At 34.8% G+C, this 18,231-nt stretch overlaps 1 protein-coding gene across 3 annotated transcripts in view; it reads left to right on the plus strand.

The window, feature by feature from the left end:
* The window catches only part of LOC150101904 (FYVE, RhoGEF and PH domain-containing protein 2-like), a 310,945-nt gene that overhangs the window by 104,357 nt on the left and 188,357 nt on the right, over positions 1-18,231 (plus strand). The window lies entirely within an intron of this gene.

Below are 18,231 nucleotides of genomic sequence, written 5' to 3' on the forward strand. Positions count from 1 at the left end.
TAAAGTTTGTCTTTCTCTTGTCTTATTATCTTGACTCTTGGTCTAAAGAACTAAAAGGGTCAGCGTAATATAATTTCTATTAATTACGTATGTTCTGGCCAAGCAAGGCAAAATCATGCTACCCCTATGAGATCGGCTAACTCACCTTCAGTTGAAAAGTCATTCATCACGGTTCGCATCCTAGACCGGATTCGAACCCATGTCTTTCCAGCTAGGAGGTATCGTCCATATCTTGACATCTATCGATTAGAATGGCATGGTTGCACACGCGCACCAAACCGAGTAGTTGAAACATTTTCGGTGACTAACTAAAACAATTTGGTCGCATTTAAAATACTGACGTTCATTTTTTGAAGTCCTGTACAATGATTTAATTGATTTCATGAAATATTAATCGTAACAAAAGTAATCCAATATCAGCATACGATAATACATTATAATACATAATACAAAAATAATGGTTTTCATTCCAAATTCGCTGGTGGTATACGTGAAGGCAGTAACTAATTATTTTTCAAAATCATTCTTCAATAATGAAACTTTAAAAGAAGAAAAATAAATAAATTCTTCTTTTGATAATTCTAATAAAAGCAAAACCTATAATAAAACTCATGTAGTTGTATAATTGTTATCGCTGTTGAATGTTTCTTATTGAATTTTCATAGCGAAAAGAGATGGGAAACAAATAATGGATTGTTCTAGAATTAAGATGGCGATTCATTACTGAAAGAAAAAAAAAGTTTAAATCCTCTTTGGAGAGACTTCCATAAACACCGATTTAAATTCAACCCTTTCATAATTAATCTATCCCTCTCTACACACACACGTTTCTCTCCCTTTTCATGGAATGTGACCAAACAAATGAATTTAGCGACGACCTGTATATTATACAATCAAAAGTGAAGTAATTCAAACTAAGGTTATTTTCGTATAAGAATAAACGCATGTAAAATAACGACTGAAATGCAACTCATGTAAAATAACGATCTTTGACGATGTATTGAAAACTTCTACGAAATGTTTCTAAATCGTTTTATAGCTCTCGTGATTGTGTACATGGCCAATCATCTAAGTAGCTGAGATAAGCAGTTTCCATAAGGTTCATTGCACAGCATCTTCTGTTTCGGAGAACAGCTTAATAAACGACGCGTAGAAAGAGGAGGACGAAGTTCAAAATGGAAAAACTAATCCGCGGGTATGTGCACACCACTGTTCAGTTGGTTAATAAGACTGACTTGGATTTCAGTTATAATTATTTGAAATCGGAATCGGAAATGGTTTTTAAGGACCGTTCCACTTTTATTGTGGAAAAGACCGAACTGATTGGTTATCGAATTTCAAAAATGCGTCTTAATTTCTGTCAAGTGGGATGAGTTTTTTTATCTCCCCTTGTCATTAGTTTATGGATAAGAAATTAGTTTTGAAACATAATATTTCAAATTAATTAATTATTTATTTTTTAATGCCCATCCATCTGATCGTTGATAAGGCTTTTTAGCAGCGATCACGTGATTTTAAACTTTTTTTAAAGAATTTTATTTAGAATTTATTTAGAATTAACGTAAGCTAACGCCATATTGAATGTATTACATATGTCAGTTGTGCGTATCTTCATCGATAGGTTAGGTTTGTTTTGCGGAAGGGAAAAAAAAAAAAAAACAGTTTCTGGAAGGAAGGAAGGGGGGAAAAATTACCTCTCTACAGGTATTGAAAAACTCCAAAGGTCAAGGCCGGAAAACCTTGTTAAGTTCCTTGTCATTAATGATAATAAACATTAAAGCTAATAGCTAACATGATGAACTATTTATCACTATGATAAATCTAAATCTACAATACAAAATTGAGCAAAAGCAGATAAACTTTTATACGTAACTCTTAAAACATGTTGAGCGCAAACTCTGTGCCTTGTACATTTCATACTTGGCATGATGCCCAGTGACGAATTCTAATTACATTACAAATTAAGTCATTTGATATAACTGTAGAAGTAGCAGACGAAATTGTTCAATCTAAAGCCAAACGAAGAAACTAATAACATCAAACGGTTAATTTTTTTTTTTTTTTTATGAAAGGTTACACTGAATAGAAAGATCAAGAATCGGAAGTTGAATATTTTGTTGCGCTTGAGATTTAAAACAGGAGGAAGGGAGAGAACTTGAATGAGATTACCCAAAGACTTTATTTCGATGTGCTTTGTTGTTTGTAATAAGAGGAGAGGGCGTAAACGAAGGGAGGAAGAAAATCGAGGTGAATAGCCAGAACGGGTGGTGTGTGTGTGTGCGGGGGGGGGTATTTAGGAATGTCCCATATGATAGCGAGGAAATGACACAGATGACAGAAAAGTGCACAAAAAAGTGTAGTTGTAATAGCGGCAGGAAATCCTTGTCATACAAGACAGCCGAAGCTGTGTGATGTTAAGCAGACGAAATCACTCACGGAGAATAAGTTTCATCCGGGCTATTAAAAGACGCTGATAGGCCTCGAATTGGAGAAAATTATTGCACGTAATGAACAAATTTCATAAATATATACTTTATTTTATTCGTTCTTTGAACCAACTTATATAATCGTAATTTGCATTCCTGAATAAGGATTTGCCTTATTCTTCTTCGTCTTTACAATTTCAATCTCTCTCTTTTATATAAGCTAGGGTAAAAAGAAAGAATTAATTATTGGGAGAACGCGCGCGCACACACACACCGTGCGTGTGAGATTGAGATGGCTATGACATTTCCCGGTTTCCATGGCAACAGTATGTTCTGCTTGCGTACACCAGGTGGCAGTGCATGCTTTACAACGTATCGGCAATAAATAGTTACAAAACAAGCAATGTTTCAACTAGTTGTGCATCCCAAATCCCTAAGTGTCTTTTTAAATTCAGTCTGTGGTATAATTTTGACTCGAGCATAGTAAAATATAGCACCATGTCTTAGCCAAATGGGCGATATACTAATAATTTTTTAACTTTTTTTTTAACATTTGCGTTATAATTAATTACAAGCATGTGAAACTACAAATTTTTTAAAATTATTATATATATTTTTATTTACAGAAATTGTTTATTTATTATTTGTAGAAAAGAAGACAACTTGTGACGATTTAAGATATTACTGATTCCAAAATTTAGCGGAGAGTTCGAAATACTTTTGAATTTAAACTTTTAAGGCAAACTGTTCGAACCACGCTGTTGGAATGTGGTTGTACCATCAACCAGACGCGGCCCTGACGGAGGTCAATGGATGCTTCCCAAGAGTCACTTTTGGTTAAAACTTCAGTTAGATTTTTTTAATTATTGAGAAATTATAGAATAGACGTGCGACAAAAGTATAAAAAAAAAACGGGTAATTTGAATTAAAAAAAAAAAAAAAGTGCCTCGTACATGCTGAAGACCTTTCGCGTACGACAGTTTGGGAAAGACTGACCTAAATCATCGTACATTTTCTTATTCCAAAGATAGGTCGGTGAATAAATCAGTGAACATTAAAGGGGAAAAAAAAAAAAGACAAAGTTTGAGAGCGTCAACAAGGAGGGTCAGAAATATGGATCGTGTCGACCATATGTCTCCTTAATTTTGTCTGATTTCCCGCTACAAACCTGTCATTATCAAAGAATGAATTTCGTTCTCACTAACTTCAAATTGGCAAAACTGTCAGTCGAGGGAGAGACACGGGGGTGTGTGTGGGGGGGGGAGTGAACTTCTTATTGAACTATACTGAAATACACATCACTTTCCGTCTTCGACATAATATTCAATTACTACGCTGTACTAGAGATGGAATAAGCGAAATTTCTTAGTTAAAAACGAATTTATTTCACTTCAAAAGTCTAAAGCATTCCTTTTGCCCAGCTTGACAGAAATTCAAGACAACCCGGAGTCATTCGGATTCCTTGAACGTAACATTGACGTCACTGGCTGCTGAAGTGTTACTTAGTCACGCTAAAGTGGTGTTGGATGTCGTTAATTACGTAAGGAGTGGAGTTCTTCTTTGTGAAGTGAGCGAGAGTATATGTATCACGGATCTTGGATTTTGAGGTCTTGCCAGCATTTATTTAGCGTTAAAGGCAATTGACAAAATTATATTTTGCTATATTGTAGGGCGTGCTCATGTCCTTTTCTCTTTGCAGTCGCGTTAGGGCGTGAAGACAAAAATCACGTGATGTGTTGATTTCATTGGCTTAACTGATTTTTGGTTCACTGGCTTCAGAGAATTGTCAAGACTTATGCAAAGTTTTGTGAATACGACACCAGGGGAGAATGCTGGTCTTGAAATTCACGCTTGCTCTTGTTATCATTCAAGGAATGAGAGGTGTGATTGAAGTTTGATTAGCGGAATAATGAATTACTGACCATTTAAAACTATTTATTTAGAAATTTATGTACATTTAATCATACAAATACAACATTTATTTTACAAATGATATTCTTTTTCAATTTAGCTACTTGAATACAAATTCTACCCTCCAGTTCTTTATGAACTGGTCAATGACATCGTCATAAAAGTTGGTTGTAACTTAATTTTCCCAAAATTATATTATTGCTGCGCAATCTTAAGAACTCTTCTATCTACAAAAATGAAAGCCTAAATGGAATGCTTATAAATGCATGCATTTATTAACAAATAAATATGACTTCTTTCTCAATTCATGAGCTTGCGCAGCAAGCATGGAGAATTCTCCCCTGTACGACACAGATCATTTCCCTACGTCACTTCCGCGGTACCTAATGTACGGAAATTTAAATTATATGACGGTTTTTCAATAGTCGTTTATTATTTATTACTCTTTTTTTTTTTTTTTTTTACAATTTTCGTAATTCCTTGTTTACGGAGTTATGGCGCGTGCACTCATGACTATTACCTTAACGTCTTCCTAATTAGGGTGTTTTTTTTTTTTTATTTCATTTAGTAGTCCATGGAATGCCGTGCATTTTTTTTTAAATTTTTTTTTTTTATACCAAGCGGAATTTTACCACTGCAATGGAAATTCCAGAAGGACGTTTGAAATATTCATTGACGATATATATAATAGACCTGCAATTTAGTATATGTAAGCAAAATCTATCGTTACCATGGCAACGTAAAAGCATAACGTCCTATCTGCACTGAAGAAACGAACGATACGACTGTTATATGAGTGACAGAGTGAGAAATGGCATAAGTTTTGCCCTTAAAATTTAAAATACAAACCTCTTGAGTTTACTTCTCGAGTTTACTTAAAAATGAAAGACCAGCATTATGTTGTAGATGACATGTTAATAGTAAACTCGAGAAGTAAACTCAAGAGGCTTGTATATATATTAAACTTGACATTTCATGCGTAGAACTCAACTAGTAAACACAAGTCAGTTAAATAAAATGTATTGCAATATCACTTGCATATATTTCGTATCTCTTTGAAGTAGCTATAACCATTTGGTTGTAGATACTTCGATGTATTACAAACAATTATGGTAAATTTGCTCTTCAGAATTTTATTAGCCAACAAGGGCATTCTTTATCGATAGTCCTAACAATGGATTCGAATCTATTTGCTGTAAAGGCTTAGTTACGACATTGGCAAATTACACTTAGCTACTGATACGCATCTCGGGAGCCTTTCTCAAAGAATGACCAGCAGACAAAAGAAGTTAATAGTCGTGGACTAGCCGGCGGAAAATGTTATAACGAACGAATCTAATCTAATAGCATTTAGAAAAGGGGAAAGATGTCAGAGACGAATGGAAGTTCTTTGAAGCATTAAGAGATAACTTTCTTAGATAACAGTTATTTGAGAGACAAGAAAAACCAGAACCTTGAGTGCAATAACCAAGAAATTACCTAAAGCGAAAGAGAGAAGTATTGTAAGGCTTTAATCGATGAGAAAATAAACAGTGTATAATCCCACTAAGACTCTTTCCTCTCTCCTTAGTCGAGATGAATTCGATACCTCAACTGGTGACCTGCACATCTTCCCCCCCCCCCCCCCATTTTTTTCACTCTCAATTTTAAGGTGTTCACTCTCGGCCACATTGTAACAATCTTGTTAAATATGCGGGCCGAATGTGGCACGCAAGTGTTTGTTATGAGGCTGATATAGTCTACTTTTTTTCATTTCATATTGTCACTCAATACAGGGCCACTTATTTTTTCTGTAAGGCATTGCATTCTTTTAATTTAAACTTATAAGTTTTATTATTCAATAAATAAAAGTTGTCTTTGAGCATGCCAACACTGCAGAAGAATAAAGAAGACGAAAAAAATAAAAGAAACATCTGTAGTCATGAAATGTACTTATCTATGGATGCAAGTATGTAATTTTTCCTTTTCAGCCTCCTCTAGTCTCAACGTATGACAGTTTTGTTTAAGACAAATGCGATGCTACTGCACCGATGTTTACGTCGGAAAAAAAAAAAAATGTTCTGAGATTGGACCGGTTTGTCAAGGATGCAGTTCTTTCCATTTTTATACCAATAAGTAATGAATCTACTTAACTCTGCCAGTATCGTCGATGTAATTTGATTGGAAAGACCTGGATTCGAATCTCGTCTAAGGATTGCGAAGAACCGTTATATGGACTTTTCGTTCGAAGACCAGTTATTTTGTCTTATATGGAGGTAGGAATGTTTTCTCTCTCTTGGGAACCCCCGGTTTTTTTTCATCCCGCGACTTAGTCAAACTAGCAGATTTATCTGTTTTTAATATATTAAATCTTAATATATGACAAATAGCAGACTATGCAAATAGGATTAACTGTCCCATCACAGCATTTATTATGTTTCTATGAATCCTAGTCTCTTAGCCACAGACCATTGATCATAACATACGGTGATAAATGCTTCTTGCGTATACCATGTAGCTTGAAGTAGTCAAATAGATTTATGCTTTCATCAACGCATAAAAAACTATTTTTTATTTTATTTATTATTATTATTATTATTGCATTTTTAGAGCTGAAACTATATTATATTATATTTATATAATGAAAGTAATGTTTAATACGGTGTAATGTTTCTAGGATCGTAGATACTGCATGCATGTACCGCACTTTGAGCGTATATTATGTTCATCATTAATCAGTGATGTGAAATGTGTTGTTTAACTTCGATACGCGTGCCGAATTAGTTGTATGTAACAGTCTCATGTGGGTGGGAGGCAAGAATTTGGCACACGCCTTCACGATGAAGGCTGTTAATGGGGGAATCAAATCAGCCTAAATAACAAAAGAGATGATCGTCATAGAGGAACAACTGCAACAACATTAATGATCGAGCAGTGTACGAGCATTAATCCACTTTAATATGGAGCTATAAGGCTAAACAACAGAAAAAAAAAAAAAACTGCAGAAGGAGCTGTGTATGTGCAGAAATCAGTCAGGATTGGAAAACGCTCGCCATCGCTGTGAATTGTAGGGATCACGTGATGCTGCGTTCATGGACAACGAACTGTTCAGCTGATATGCATAAGAATGTTTATTTGAGTTCCACTTCCATGTATATGAAGAAAGGATTAGAGAGACGCTGTAATGTTGTACGATGTCCTTTTAATCTGTGCTTGAGTCTTTGTACGCTTGATGCAACTATTCAAAATCATGCCCTTTATCGTTCTGCTAAGAACTCAGCATTAATTTCGTATGTTTTGTTTTATTTTTTTTTAAAATATATATTTCACTCCTGTTTCTCTAGCGTTGCAACGGAAGCTAATGCCTCAGTTACATCTTCTCGGCCCTACACCATCCATTTTATTAGAAAGAAAGTTGCTGCGGTGTCTAAACCAGTCACGAACGGTCATTACATTCAAGATGATAAAGCTCACGTTGGTAACGCAAGGCGTTGTAGTAATTTCGTCTTCCACAGTCGTCCTTGGAATTTATGAACCCTCCGCGCAGTTGTGATTGTACACCTCGAGCCTAGCGTAGAAATACCCATGAGATTGAAGACGACAGGACATGCAGACGCGAACACATTTTACCATAAATTCATTGCGGTGACAATGCAGTCTATTTTACATTTGCTGTCTCTCACACCAAGTAGCAGGGGAGAAAATACAATGAAATAATGCTAATTATTAAAAAAAAATTAACTCAACCATAAAACATGTAAAGTAGTTGTGTTGGTAGTCTTTATTTTCACGGTAACCACTGAGGGCTGATTCTATTTTACTCGGTGAGAATTATGAAGGTGTCTGTATAGCTATATGGTAATACTTCTGCTTCCATAGCGCTAGGCCTCCAGAAGAAACACTTGTAGGTTCGATTCTAGTCGCAAGTAGAACAAATTTTTCTAGGCCTATTTTCAACTCATTCAACTCGACCGTAGAATTTATTATTTCAGACAGTAATACCAATTAGGGTTTAGAAATCCAAAATGCCAGCAATTGTCTGCTGTACTCTAACCTCAAAGTCTTGAAATCATTGGTAGCTCTGAAATCAATTGTCGACCGCTTGGAGGAGTGTAAACTGCCTACCAATTTCGGAAAGTAAGTTAGGGTTACAAACATTATTTTGTAAATAACTTTATTCTGATATTTCGATTTTTCTGTTTTGGATAACCTGGATAATCCCTCTCCCATTTTTAAGCGCATTCACAAGCGAGTAGTCCCTATTACCTTCATATCTGTGCCACCGTCCGCCCGAAATATCTTGAGAAGGGATGGACCGTTCTCAAACTATTAAACTTAATATTTAACATTTCGACTATTAATCCATAGCATCAATACTTTCTGTGCCTGCTGGCACATAAAGCTGCAACGCTGGTTTTCCATCTTCCCCTGTCCTTCGCAGCTGCTCTTGCTTCTACCCAGCTCGCTCATCCTGCCTCATTCATTTCGGATTCCATCATTCTTCTCCAACTTAATTTTGGGCGACCTCTAGAGCTTCTCCCATCTGTTGCCCAACTCAGTGCTACTTGTGAAATTCTGTTTATCCCCATGCTTAAAACATGACCTGTCCATTTCCACCTTATTATTATTACATGACACCTCCAGGGAGTCCATGAACTCATCGAGGGAAGGCACTTGCTCTGCAACTCTCTGTGTCCATCACCATCTACAACGAACCACACCATCTATACCAACGCCATCTACGCCAACCACCACCACTAGTATTTTCTCAGACAATCACAAACATCCATGCCCACGGCGGGATTCGAACCCGCAGCCTTTTGACTGGAGAGCGGATACGCTAACTACTTGGCCAGCCGGCCTGGCTGTCCGAGTAGTCCTATCTGCTTAGGCGAATCTCTTCATCTTAATACTGGTGAACAATTTTAATTTTGTTATATCCATCCATTCCCCCTTCTCGTCCGGCGGAGACTGGTTGAATCCTCTGATTAGGGGTTTTAGATGCAGCCGGCTTACTCTTCCTCTGCTACATCCCTCTAGGGGTAAATATATATATTTTTGGTAGATTGTGTGTGTGTGTTCACAGAATCAGAAAAAAACTGCTATTTCTATAATACAGAAATCTAATAGTGTAGTTGGAAACTTCAACAACTCCATCTAGTAACAGTTTAGTGAACTACATTATTACTAGATGGAGCTGTTTCTGCTTTAATTATCAGTTTGTTTGTTTGTTTGACAAAGGCACGCATTTAATTTAGGACATCTACGCGTTGAATCGATGTTATCTCCGAAATATGACCTATTGTACTCGGAAATATAAATCATCGCATTCTTCAGAAAATGACATCTTATTCGTCTCATGTGGTTATTTCAGCATGACCTAGTTATATTACTAATATTCGACAATCATTCTCTTCCTTATCTCATTCTAATATATTAACGAATGATTGAAGCGAAGATTCACTCAGCTATAAAAGGAAATCTGAATGTAATAAAAATACTTATCCACTTTCATGCTTAATTGATTTAGAATGCGGGCATACTGGAAGCACTTTCAGTGCTAAATTGCCCGTTCATTATTATTTCTATTTTTGGAAATTGTGCGTACAATCATTTCACATTAAGCGTAATCTTCCGATGTAATGTTTTATTTTATTTATTTATTTTTTATTTTTTTTTGTCTGATTTACCAATCAGGCCTTTAGGGGAAATTATATATCTTTGTTACTTAAAGGAGAAAATGCATGACAGTTTCTTCATCACCCATAGATGGCGCTTCCGTTGTTTTATTTATTTATTTTGGAAAACGACAATTACCCTTTCAGTATTCTAGTTAGAAGTAAAAAAAGTAAATGAATCCTTATCTCAATTGGAAGAATACTATTCAGTCTTTAGTTGAGAAGGCTTGACTTTGAATCCGGTATAGGAAGCGAAAAAGGTGTTTTGCAGCACTATTATTGTGTAGTGTCGTTATTCATTATCACCGCAACTGAACTGGCATTTTGGACTTATGTACTGCACACAGTTTATTTATTACCATTTATAATCGTTCTATATCGCTTTCGAAAAGTTGCATTCATTTTTTTCCACAGAATATGTTTTGATTTAAACCATAATGGACACTGCTATGTAAGATTTAGTAAAATTTCTAGATACCAAATTTCATTAAAATCAGTCCAACCAGAGAAAAATCGATTTTATATGTGTGCACAGAACTTAACCGATCTAATAGGCGTTGACACATTTTGCGAAACGTGTAAGCATTTAACATCGCCATCTATGATTATTTTAAATAATTATGAATGGTACTCCCACTTTCCAACTGGTGGGTTCGAATCCCGTTGTGGTATGGGTGGTTGGAAGCCTTTAGATGAAAGATGAATTTTTTTCGCGTGTGAGAACAATATACTAGCAGTGTTTCCCAACGTGGGGAACACCCCACAGGGGGCAATTAGAAAATGATGCTGCATTCGTCACCTCATCACCAATATACTGAAAAAAATCATCATTCTCAGCGATAAATTATCGATGTTGCAATCCTGACTTTCCGAGAAAAAAAAAATCTGGCAACGCTAGTACAGCAATCAACATAAATACTTGGTAGCGTAAGTGTGGTAAGGTTAGATCATAGCATCTGTCACTTCTGAAAAGTAAACAGCACCAATTTAACTTGTAGAAAAGCAAAATGATGAGTCTAATAGAACTTTATTCAATATAAAAGGAACAATGACATGGCTTTGTGACGAGACAAAAACGAAATACCCAAATTCAACTAGTTTTGCAAGAAAATTACTGTTGCCCTTCCTGTTGTCATTTTAAGTTGAATGTGGCTTTAGTGGTGTAAATGACTTGTTACTGAAAAAAATAAATCATCTGGATATCACAAACCATGCAGATTGAAATTGACTAAATGAGTACCTCAAATAAAAACGCTTTGCAGCAGACATCAAGCTCAAGGATCGCATTCACTTGGATTTTATTTTCCCGAGTTCAGTTCGATTTATGTTTTATAATATACAAAGTGTAATATAAACTTTATATTCATTGAAGAAAGTCAAATTAAAAACACTTTTATGTATGTTTCTTTTATTTATTTGAAGTGCCTATTTATATTATATATACTTTTTCAGAACTTGGTTGACTATTATGCTACAGGGAGCATCAATATCTGAGGTGGAGCATGATCCAAAAAAGGTTGGGAAACACTGGCTTAAGGGTAGCATGAAATGACTTGAATAAGCTCCATGTTTGATCTATAGAATGATTCCTGGATTATGTGATCTTACTATTCACTTTACTAATGTATTGTACGTTACTGACCTTTCTTTGGAGGAAATGGCAATTATTTATAATAACAAAAGGTTTCTTTCGTGTTTTCAGACCCCCCCCCCTCCCCCAAAAAAACACTTTTTTTTTTTTTTGGTCTGTCATGCGCGCGCACATGCCAGCTCGTATCTGCAGGTATAAGCGTAACGCTGGCCGTTTTTTTTGCTCACTTAATTTTCAAATGCGCCAGAAACATTAAATATTGGCCAAGTCTGTCTTAGCAAGTGAGATTAATTGAGCTCTCAGTTTCTTTTATTAAAATAATAAAAGAGAAAGAACCAGGATACACATGTTTTCGTTAAACATACTATTATAGGTACTTTTCTTCTAGGCTTACTCTTTTTTTTTTTTTAATATTCAATTTCCACTTTGTTTTTTTTTTTTTAAATCCATAACCAACCGGGAGACTGTTGTAATTGGCCATTACTCCAGTAGTGGCGGACCATTTACTTCGTACGAGGTAGCAGGATTTCCGCATGTAGTTACTGAGTAATCCTCCAGGCAGTTGTAATGCTCTTATAACTGCCTAGAATATATACGATTTGCAACGAAAATGAGATGTTCAGAGAAAGAGGGGGGAAGAGGAGTCCTTCAACGTAACACTTGCTCGCTAGACATGCACCGATTTGTCCATTTTGGGAAATTGTTGTAGCTGTTTAGAGCTTAATGGACTCATTGTGGTTGGATTGAGGAAATGAAACAATAGAACCTCTTTCGACATCTTTTCTGTGCAACAAGACTTCTGTGAAACTTAAAATTTTTGTGAAAAAAAGAAGAAGAAGAAGAAACAAGTATTATTATTATATGACTTATATGCCATTATTGTTACTAGTTTCCATAGAAACTTCATCGATAACGTGTGATTATTTTCATGATAGTTTGTTCATTGTTGTCGATTTCACGTTTTTAGAATTCACATTAACTGAAGGTCAAGTTATCATTTGAAAACAAATGGCTTCTGTTATTGGTAATTATCACACATGTTAGATCATTATACATCGCGGTTAGTACTAAATTTACTTTTAAATAACTTTCCTGTAAAAGCAGGGCAGACAATCATAATACATAATACTTTTTTATTTGTTTATGGCTGGCGGAAGAGATGCCTTGAGTTCACTGTATCCATTAGTATTTTTTTAGCTCTAATGCACTTTCTCGTGAATGGTGTTTGTAGTTGTGTTTCTTCCACGAGAAAGAAGCAGCGCTATCTCCAGCTACGAACATATTTCTCGATCTTTAGACAGTTGGTTTTGGGAATTCCCGAAAACCTCTTTTCGTATTTCCGAAATTTCAATGCATCATCTGATATTTAAAATGATCGGTGATCCTAAGAAGCATTTGGTATCCCACTAATTCAAAATTGGAATTACGCATGTCTTTATAAAATACAGATTGTATTTACGAGGGCCTGGAAGCTTGCGAATTCCAATGGATTTGATGAAATCTTGTTGCTGATTAAAAAAAAAAAAAGTTCAAGTATTTATTTCTTCTATTCTTTGCTCCTACGTAGATCCAACCGCGAGTATCAATTATTAAAAAAAAAAAAAAAAAAAAAAAAAAAAACGTCGTGTTCCGATGTTAGTCAGTTAAATGCTCAGCATTTGCTTATTTTGTTTATTTGACTTCATTTTTTAAGCTAAAAGGAAACGGAAATCATGTAGTTTTTTTTAAAGTGTTTAAAAACAGTTTATTGCTAACTAAAGCAACCTTTGAAACGGGGACGTATGTACCGAAGTCGTTTATCGTGCTTGTTCGCGTCTTATCAAGTTGACTTCATCCAAAGTTGGACATCTGTGCTTCGCCACCATTTAGACGCCCGTACGTTTCAAAGGATTTCTCAAGGTCAAATGCATTTGAACCTCGAGATGAAATGACAGATTTCAGCACGATGGGGTCGTTACTGAAGCGAATGCTGTCATGATTCGATTCCTTTCGAATGTCGTTTGCTTTTTTTTTTTTTATTATTATTTTTTTTAAAAAAATCGTTATACGTCGTACTTAAAGGAAAATCCGTTTTGATAAAGTGCTCGACATCTTTCTCAGTGAATTGAATTAAAGCAGGAGGTCTGACGTATGTAAATAAATTTACAGAAAACACTCACAGATAAATGCGAGTTACTACCATAAAAAAGCAAATAAATCGACTTAGAATATATAAATAAAAACTGATAAGTCGTCTCTGTTCCCCAAACGAAATAGGCAGCACTCTCTTTTAGCCCGAATTTTTGGGAATCAGTTGGTTGCTGGTCTCCAACGACGAAGGTGGAGATCTCTTCGGGAGGTAAACCCTACTTGCTTTCGCCTTTATCGATTAACTTCAGAAATTACCTGAAAAAAAAAAAAAGGGCTAAACCTGAAAAAAGTTCGCCAGTGTCTAGAACAGAAGTCTTCTGCAGATCTAGTGTCTTATAGGTTCGATTCTCATGAAACTTAGTTTTGGTTTTCTAATTTAAAATTATCATAAAATTGAAAGATAAAACAGTTTTTTTAAAAAATTTATTCCTTTTTATTCCTCCAATACATTTCCATCTAATCCAAGAACAGTGATATTTAGTAATTTGCTACATTTTATAAATAACAATATTCTTAGCTTGTATTTATACCGAGCGATCGTGAGTTTACAATATTTTTAATACACCAAACGTTAAACATTTATTTATTTGACATCCATTTGGTAATAAGACCAATTCTACAATATCTTCGTAATTTGTTAATTTCATGACGATATACAAGATGTAGAAGTCTTTACAAGTCCACTTTTTTAAAAAAAACAAAAAAACTTTCAAGATTGAAATCAACAAACCTGTTTTTTTATTTATTTTTTAACTTCGAAATTAACAAGCCTTTTCTAATTTGTTTTGTTAACGTCGAAATCAACAAACTTTTTTTTTTATTTGTTTTGTTAACATTAAAATCAACAAGTCTTTTTATTTTTATTTTTGTTAACAATGTTAGAAGAGACAAAAAATAATGCATGGGTTAAAGAAAAGCACTTGTGGCCAAGAGGAGTAGCCCATATCAAAAAAGCTAAATGGAAAGGAAGTAACCTGGTAAGGCTGAAAGGCAAAAAGATAAAAAAAAATTATTTGGGAGAATTTTAGACGGACTATATTCTGCAGTTGGTACGAAAAAAAAAAAAAAAAAAAAGTGTTGATTTCATTGTTAACATTGAAATCAACTGGTCTTTTTGTATTTGTTTTGTTAACTTTGAAATTAACAAGTCTTTTTCATCAACTTTTTTTTTGTTTTTTGTATCCACTGCAGAATATAGTCCGTTTAAAATTCTCCAAAATAATTTTTCCATATTTTTCTGGTTTCTTTATCTTTTTGCCTTTCAGCCTTACTACGTTATTTCCTTTCCATTTAGCTTTCTTGATATGGGCCACAGTGATTTTCCTTAACCCATGAATTATTTCTTTGCCTCTTCTAACATTATATCTAATATAGCTGGTTCCTTGGTTGGCACTGTCCTAAGCTCATTCATTGAATCAGAAGTTAGCAGCAGCGTCTACGATTCATCTCAAGACCCTTATTTGTTACAAGAGAGAGAACCGAGAATGTTGTTTACTTATGGCTTCGCAAAGTATTAAATATAATACTATGTTTACTATTGTTGTCAAAACGGTAGTAAATCTTTTATCGAAAGCTTGCGCTGGTCGGCCATAATCTAATGATCTTTTGATGTTGCTACCGTTGACATGACGATGTCAATAGCATAATTGCTTGTTTGATTGAAGTTACACGTGTTCTTGGGCCAATGCCAGTTTACGTTGTTTTGCAGAAGACGTAACCCTGTCTTTTTTTCCCTCTTGTAAGACAGAAGAATAATTTATAATCCTGCGTATTTCTTGGTTATTGTATTACCTAATAATATTCGGACTCCAGAAAGTCCGAGTATTATTGGATAATACTTCCCGAAACGTAACAAATAGAAAAAGATCATATAAGATTACCGAAACAGTAGAAACATCATCACCACTCACCACCACTAACAACAATTTGCTGTTTCCGAGATTTCTTGGAACAGATTCTGGTGCAACAATGGCAGCGAGTCAACAATCAATTTCAATTATATCTTCTGCAACAATACAAAAGCACTTATTTTTGCATAATAAAAAATAACATTATCTGAAAAAGTGTAGGCTTTTTTGTGGAATGTAAAGATGAAGCACATTTATTTCTCTAACATTTCCGTAATACTTTTGTTACATAGTTTCCAAATTTTTAGGTTCCTTTTTTTCCTCCTGTTCTCCCTCATTGCGAGCCTTTCCGCTACAGTTGTGAACTAGTCTCTCGAAACACTAGCACAGCAAGCTCACAGCCGTACACGTACATGCTCGTATGTTTGACTTTTTTCTTTTCATCTTCATTTTCTCCAGAAAACCAAAAGAACGTTCGAGACCTATTAGTTGTGGTGCGAGCTCATTCTGTAGCTATTAATAAACTCAATATCCACACGGCTTCCTCATTTTGCCTTCAGTCGGAAAATACAGTAATAACTGTATTTTGCGACGTTAACGAGGAACTTCAATTTCCTCTTCCTTGTGCTACTTCCGGAGTAACTTTATAACTTCTGTTTAGAAATTACGTTCTTTGGAGATTTGCATGCAAGTAAAATACCGGCTGGCATTTTTACTTCCTCAAAGAAGAAAAGCAAAACATCTGTGGCGAGTTTTTGGAATTTAAGTGGGTCGTAATATATTCATATTGACTTTTTCTTTTCGGAAACTATACACATCAATCCAAATTCTACCTATCCAAAGGCCTCTCTATTGTGTCTTGACGATAGATAAACTTTGGTTGAAGAATGATACTTCCGTTTTATTTAGGATGATCATAGTGACAATGATTGAAGATTTGGATTCGTCTAAACTAAGTCTTCAAATATTTTAAACATTTAGATCAGTTAACAGTTCTTTGATGTCTGAATCGGCTGGTTTTAATCTCTCGATATAACAAAATCGTTTTGTTTTAGATGGATGCTACTTTGTTTCTGTTGCCATGGTAACAAGAAGTTCTATTTAGGTAACTAGATGGCAGAGTAATCAGTGTAGATTTCTGTTGCCGTCCATAGAAAACTTCATTTTTTTTTTTCCTTTTTCTATTGGAAGGATGCTAATTGCAAGTAAATTGAACAACGAAATATATTAATTGTACCACTGGACGATATAGTTCTGCGGTGTCAGCTTTAAAACCATGTCCTTTCATTGTGAGGATGGCTGCGTCTCATGTAACTGCAGTCGAAATCTCATTCGTTATAATTGCCTGTTGCTTTTACCACTCTACACACATCGAAGCACTTTTTTTTTTTGGAGAAGGGGAATAATAATTTTACAAATTAGTAAAGAAAAGCACAAACTAAGCGAGCCATCTCTATATTAAATCTTCACTCGCTTTAAATTCGCATTGGAAGTACCGAAAATCATAAAGTGAAGATTCTTGCTCGTAAGCCAGATGTATCCGTGGACCATACTTGAGATATTGTTGATCTAAACCTTTACATTGGCAACAGTTATTTATGTGTGCCATATCTTGTTTCAGAAATGATCCAACTACGCTCGCAAGTTTGTTTGTTTTCTGTTTCTGATTGCTGCAAAAAATATTTCTGATAACATTGGCTTGATTAATTGCAAACGTTGATGTCACAATAGCAACGAATGGACAATCATTTAAGGGATAATATAGAAATTACTTATTGATAACCGATTTTTTTGACATTAGGGTGGGTTTAAGAATGTGTTACTTAACATTTATTGCTGCAAAAGGAATAAAGAATGTACATGCCATTCTTTATTTTATTTTCCTTGCAAGTAATAATTATCATCATTTCTTTATTCCTTTTGCAGCAATAAATGTTAAGTAACACATTCTTAAACTCACCCTAATAATCAGTTAGCAGTTCTTCTTTGATGTCTGAATCGGCTAGTTTTAATCTCCAAAAAATAAAAAAAAAGGTAAAAAAAATCGGTTCTCAATACGTAATTTCCATATGATCCCTTAAATGATTGTCCATTCATTGCTATTGTGAAGTCAACGTTTGTGAATGAAGCCAATGTTATCAGAAATATTTTTTGCAGTAATCAGAAACAGGAAACAAACAAAAACTTCACGTGAGCATAGTTGGATCATTTGTGAAACAAGATGTGGATTTGTGAAACTAGATTATGTAACTGTATTATTTACAATATTATGTATCATGTGTACGTATTTTTGATTAAAATATTTTGCCCGTAACGGTTCATTTTCATAATTCCTTACCGATAATCTTCCATGAAATATTTTATAAGGGTTTCTGCGGAAAAGAAAAAAAAAAAAAATCAGGTCACGTGCTGCGTCCTATTGGCTGCTTTTAAGGCTTGCAAAGATAACATGTAATTATACAGTATATAACATGATAAAGTTGTGCTAAGAATTAACATTTTCACATTCTGAGTAGCTCATTTGAAAGAAAACCTCTACTTGTCGTACGGTTCAAAAGAACCTAGATTTGAATCCCGTTCAGAGCGGGGTGGAACCTTTTGAGGGCTTTTCGGTTAAAGGTGAGTTATCTGCTCTCATATGGAGGCGATAAACACACGAATTCATGGAC

Source organism: Typopeltis vanoorti, chromosome 11, assembly GCF_054136105.1.
Source record: "Typopeltis vanoorti isolate ZY-2024b chromosome 11, IOZ_Tvanoo_1.0, whole genome shotgun sequence".
In the NCBI taxonomy this organism is placed as follows: Eukaryota; Metazoa; Arthropoda; class Arachnida; order Uropygi; family Thelyphonidae; genus Typopeltis; species Typopeltis vanoorti.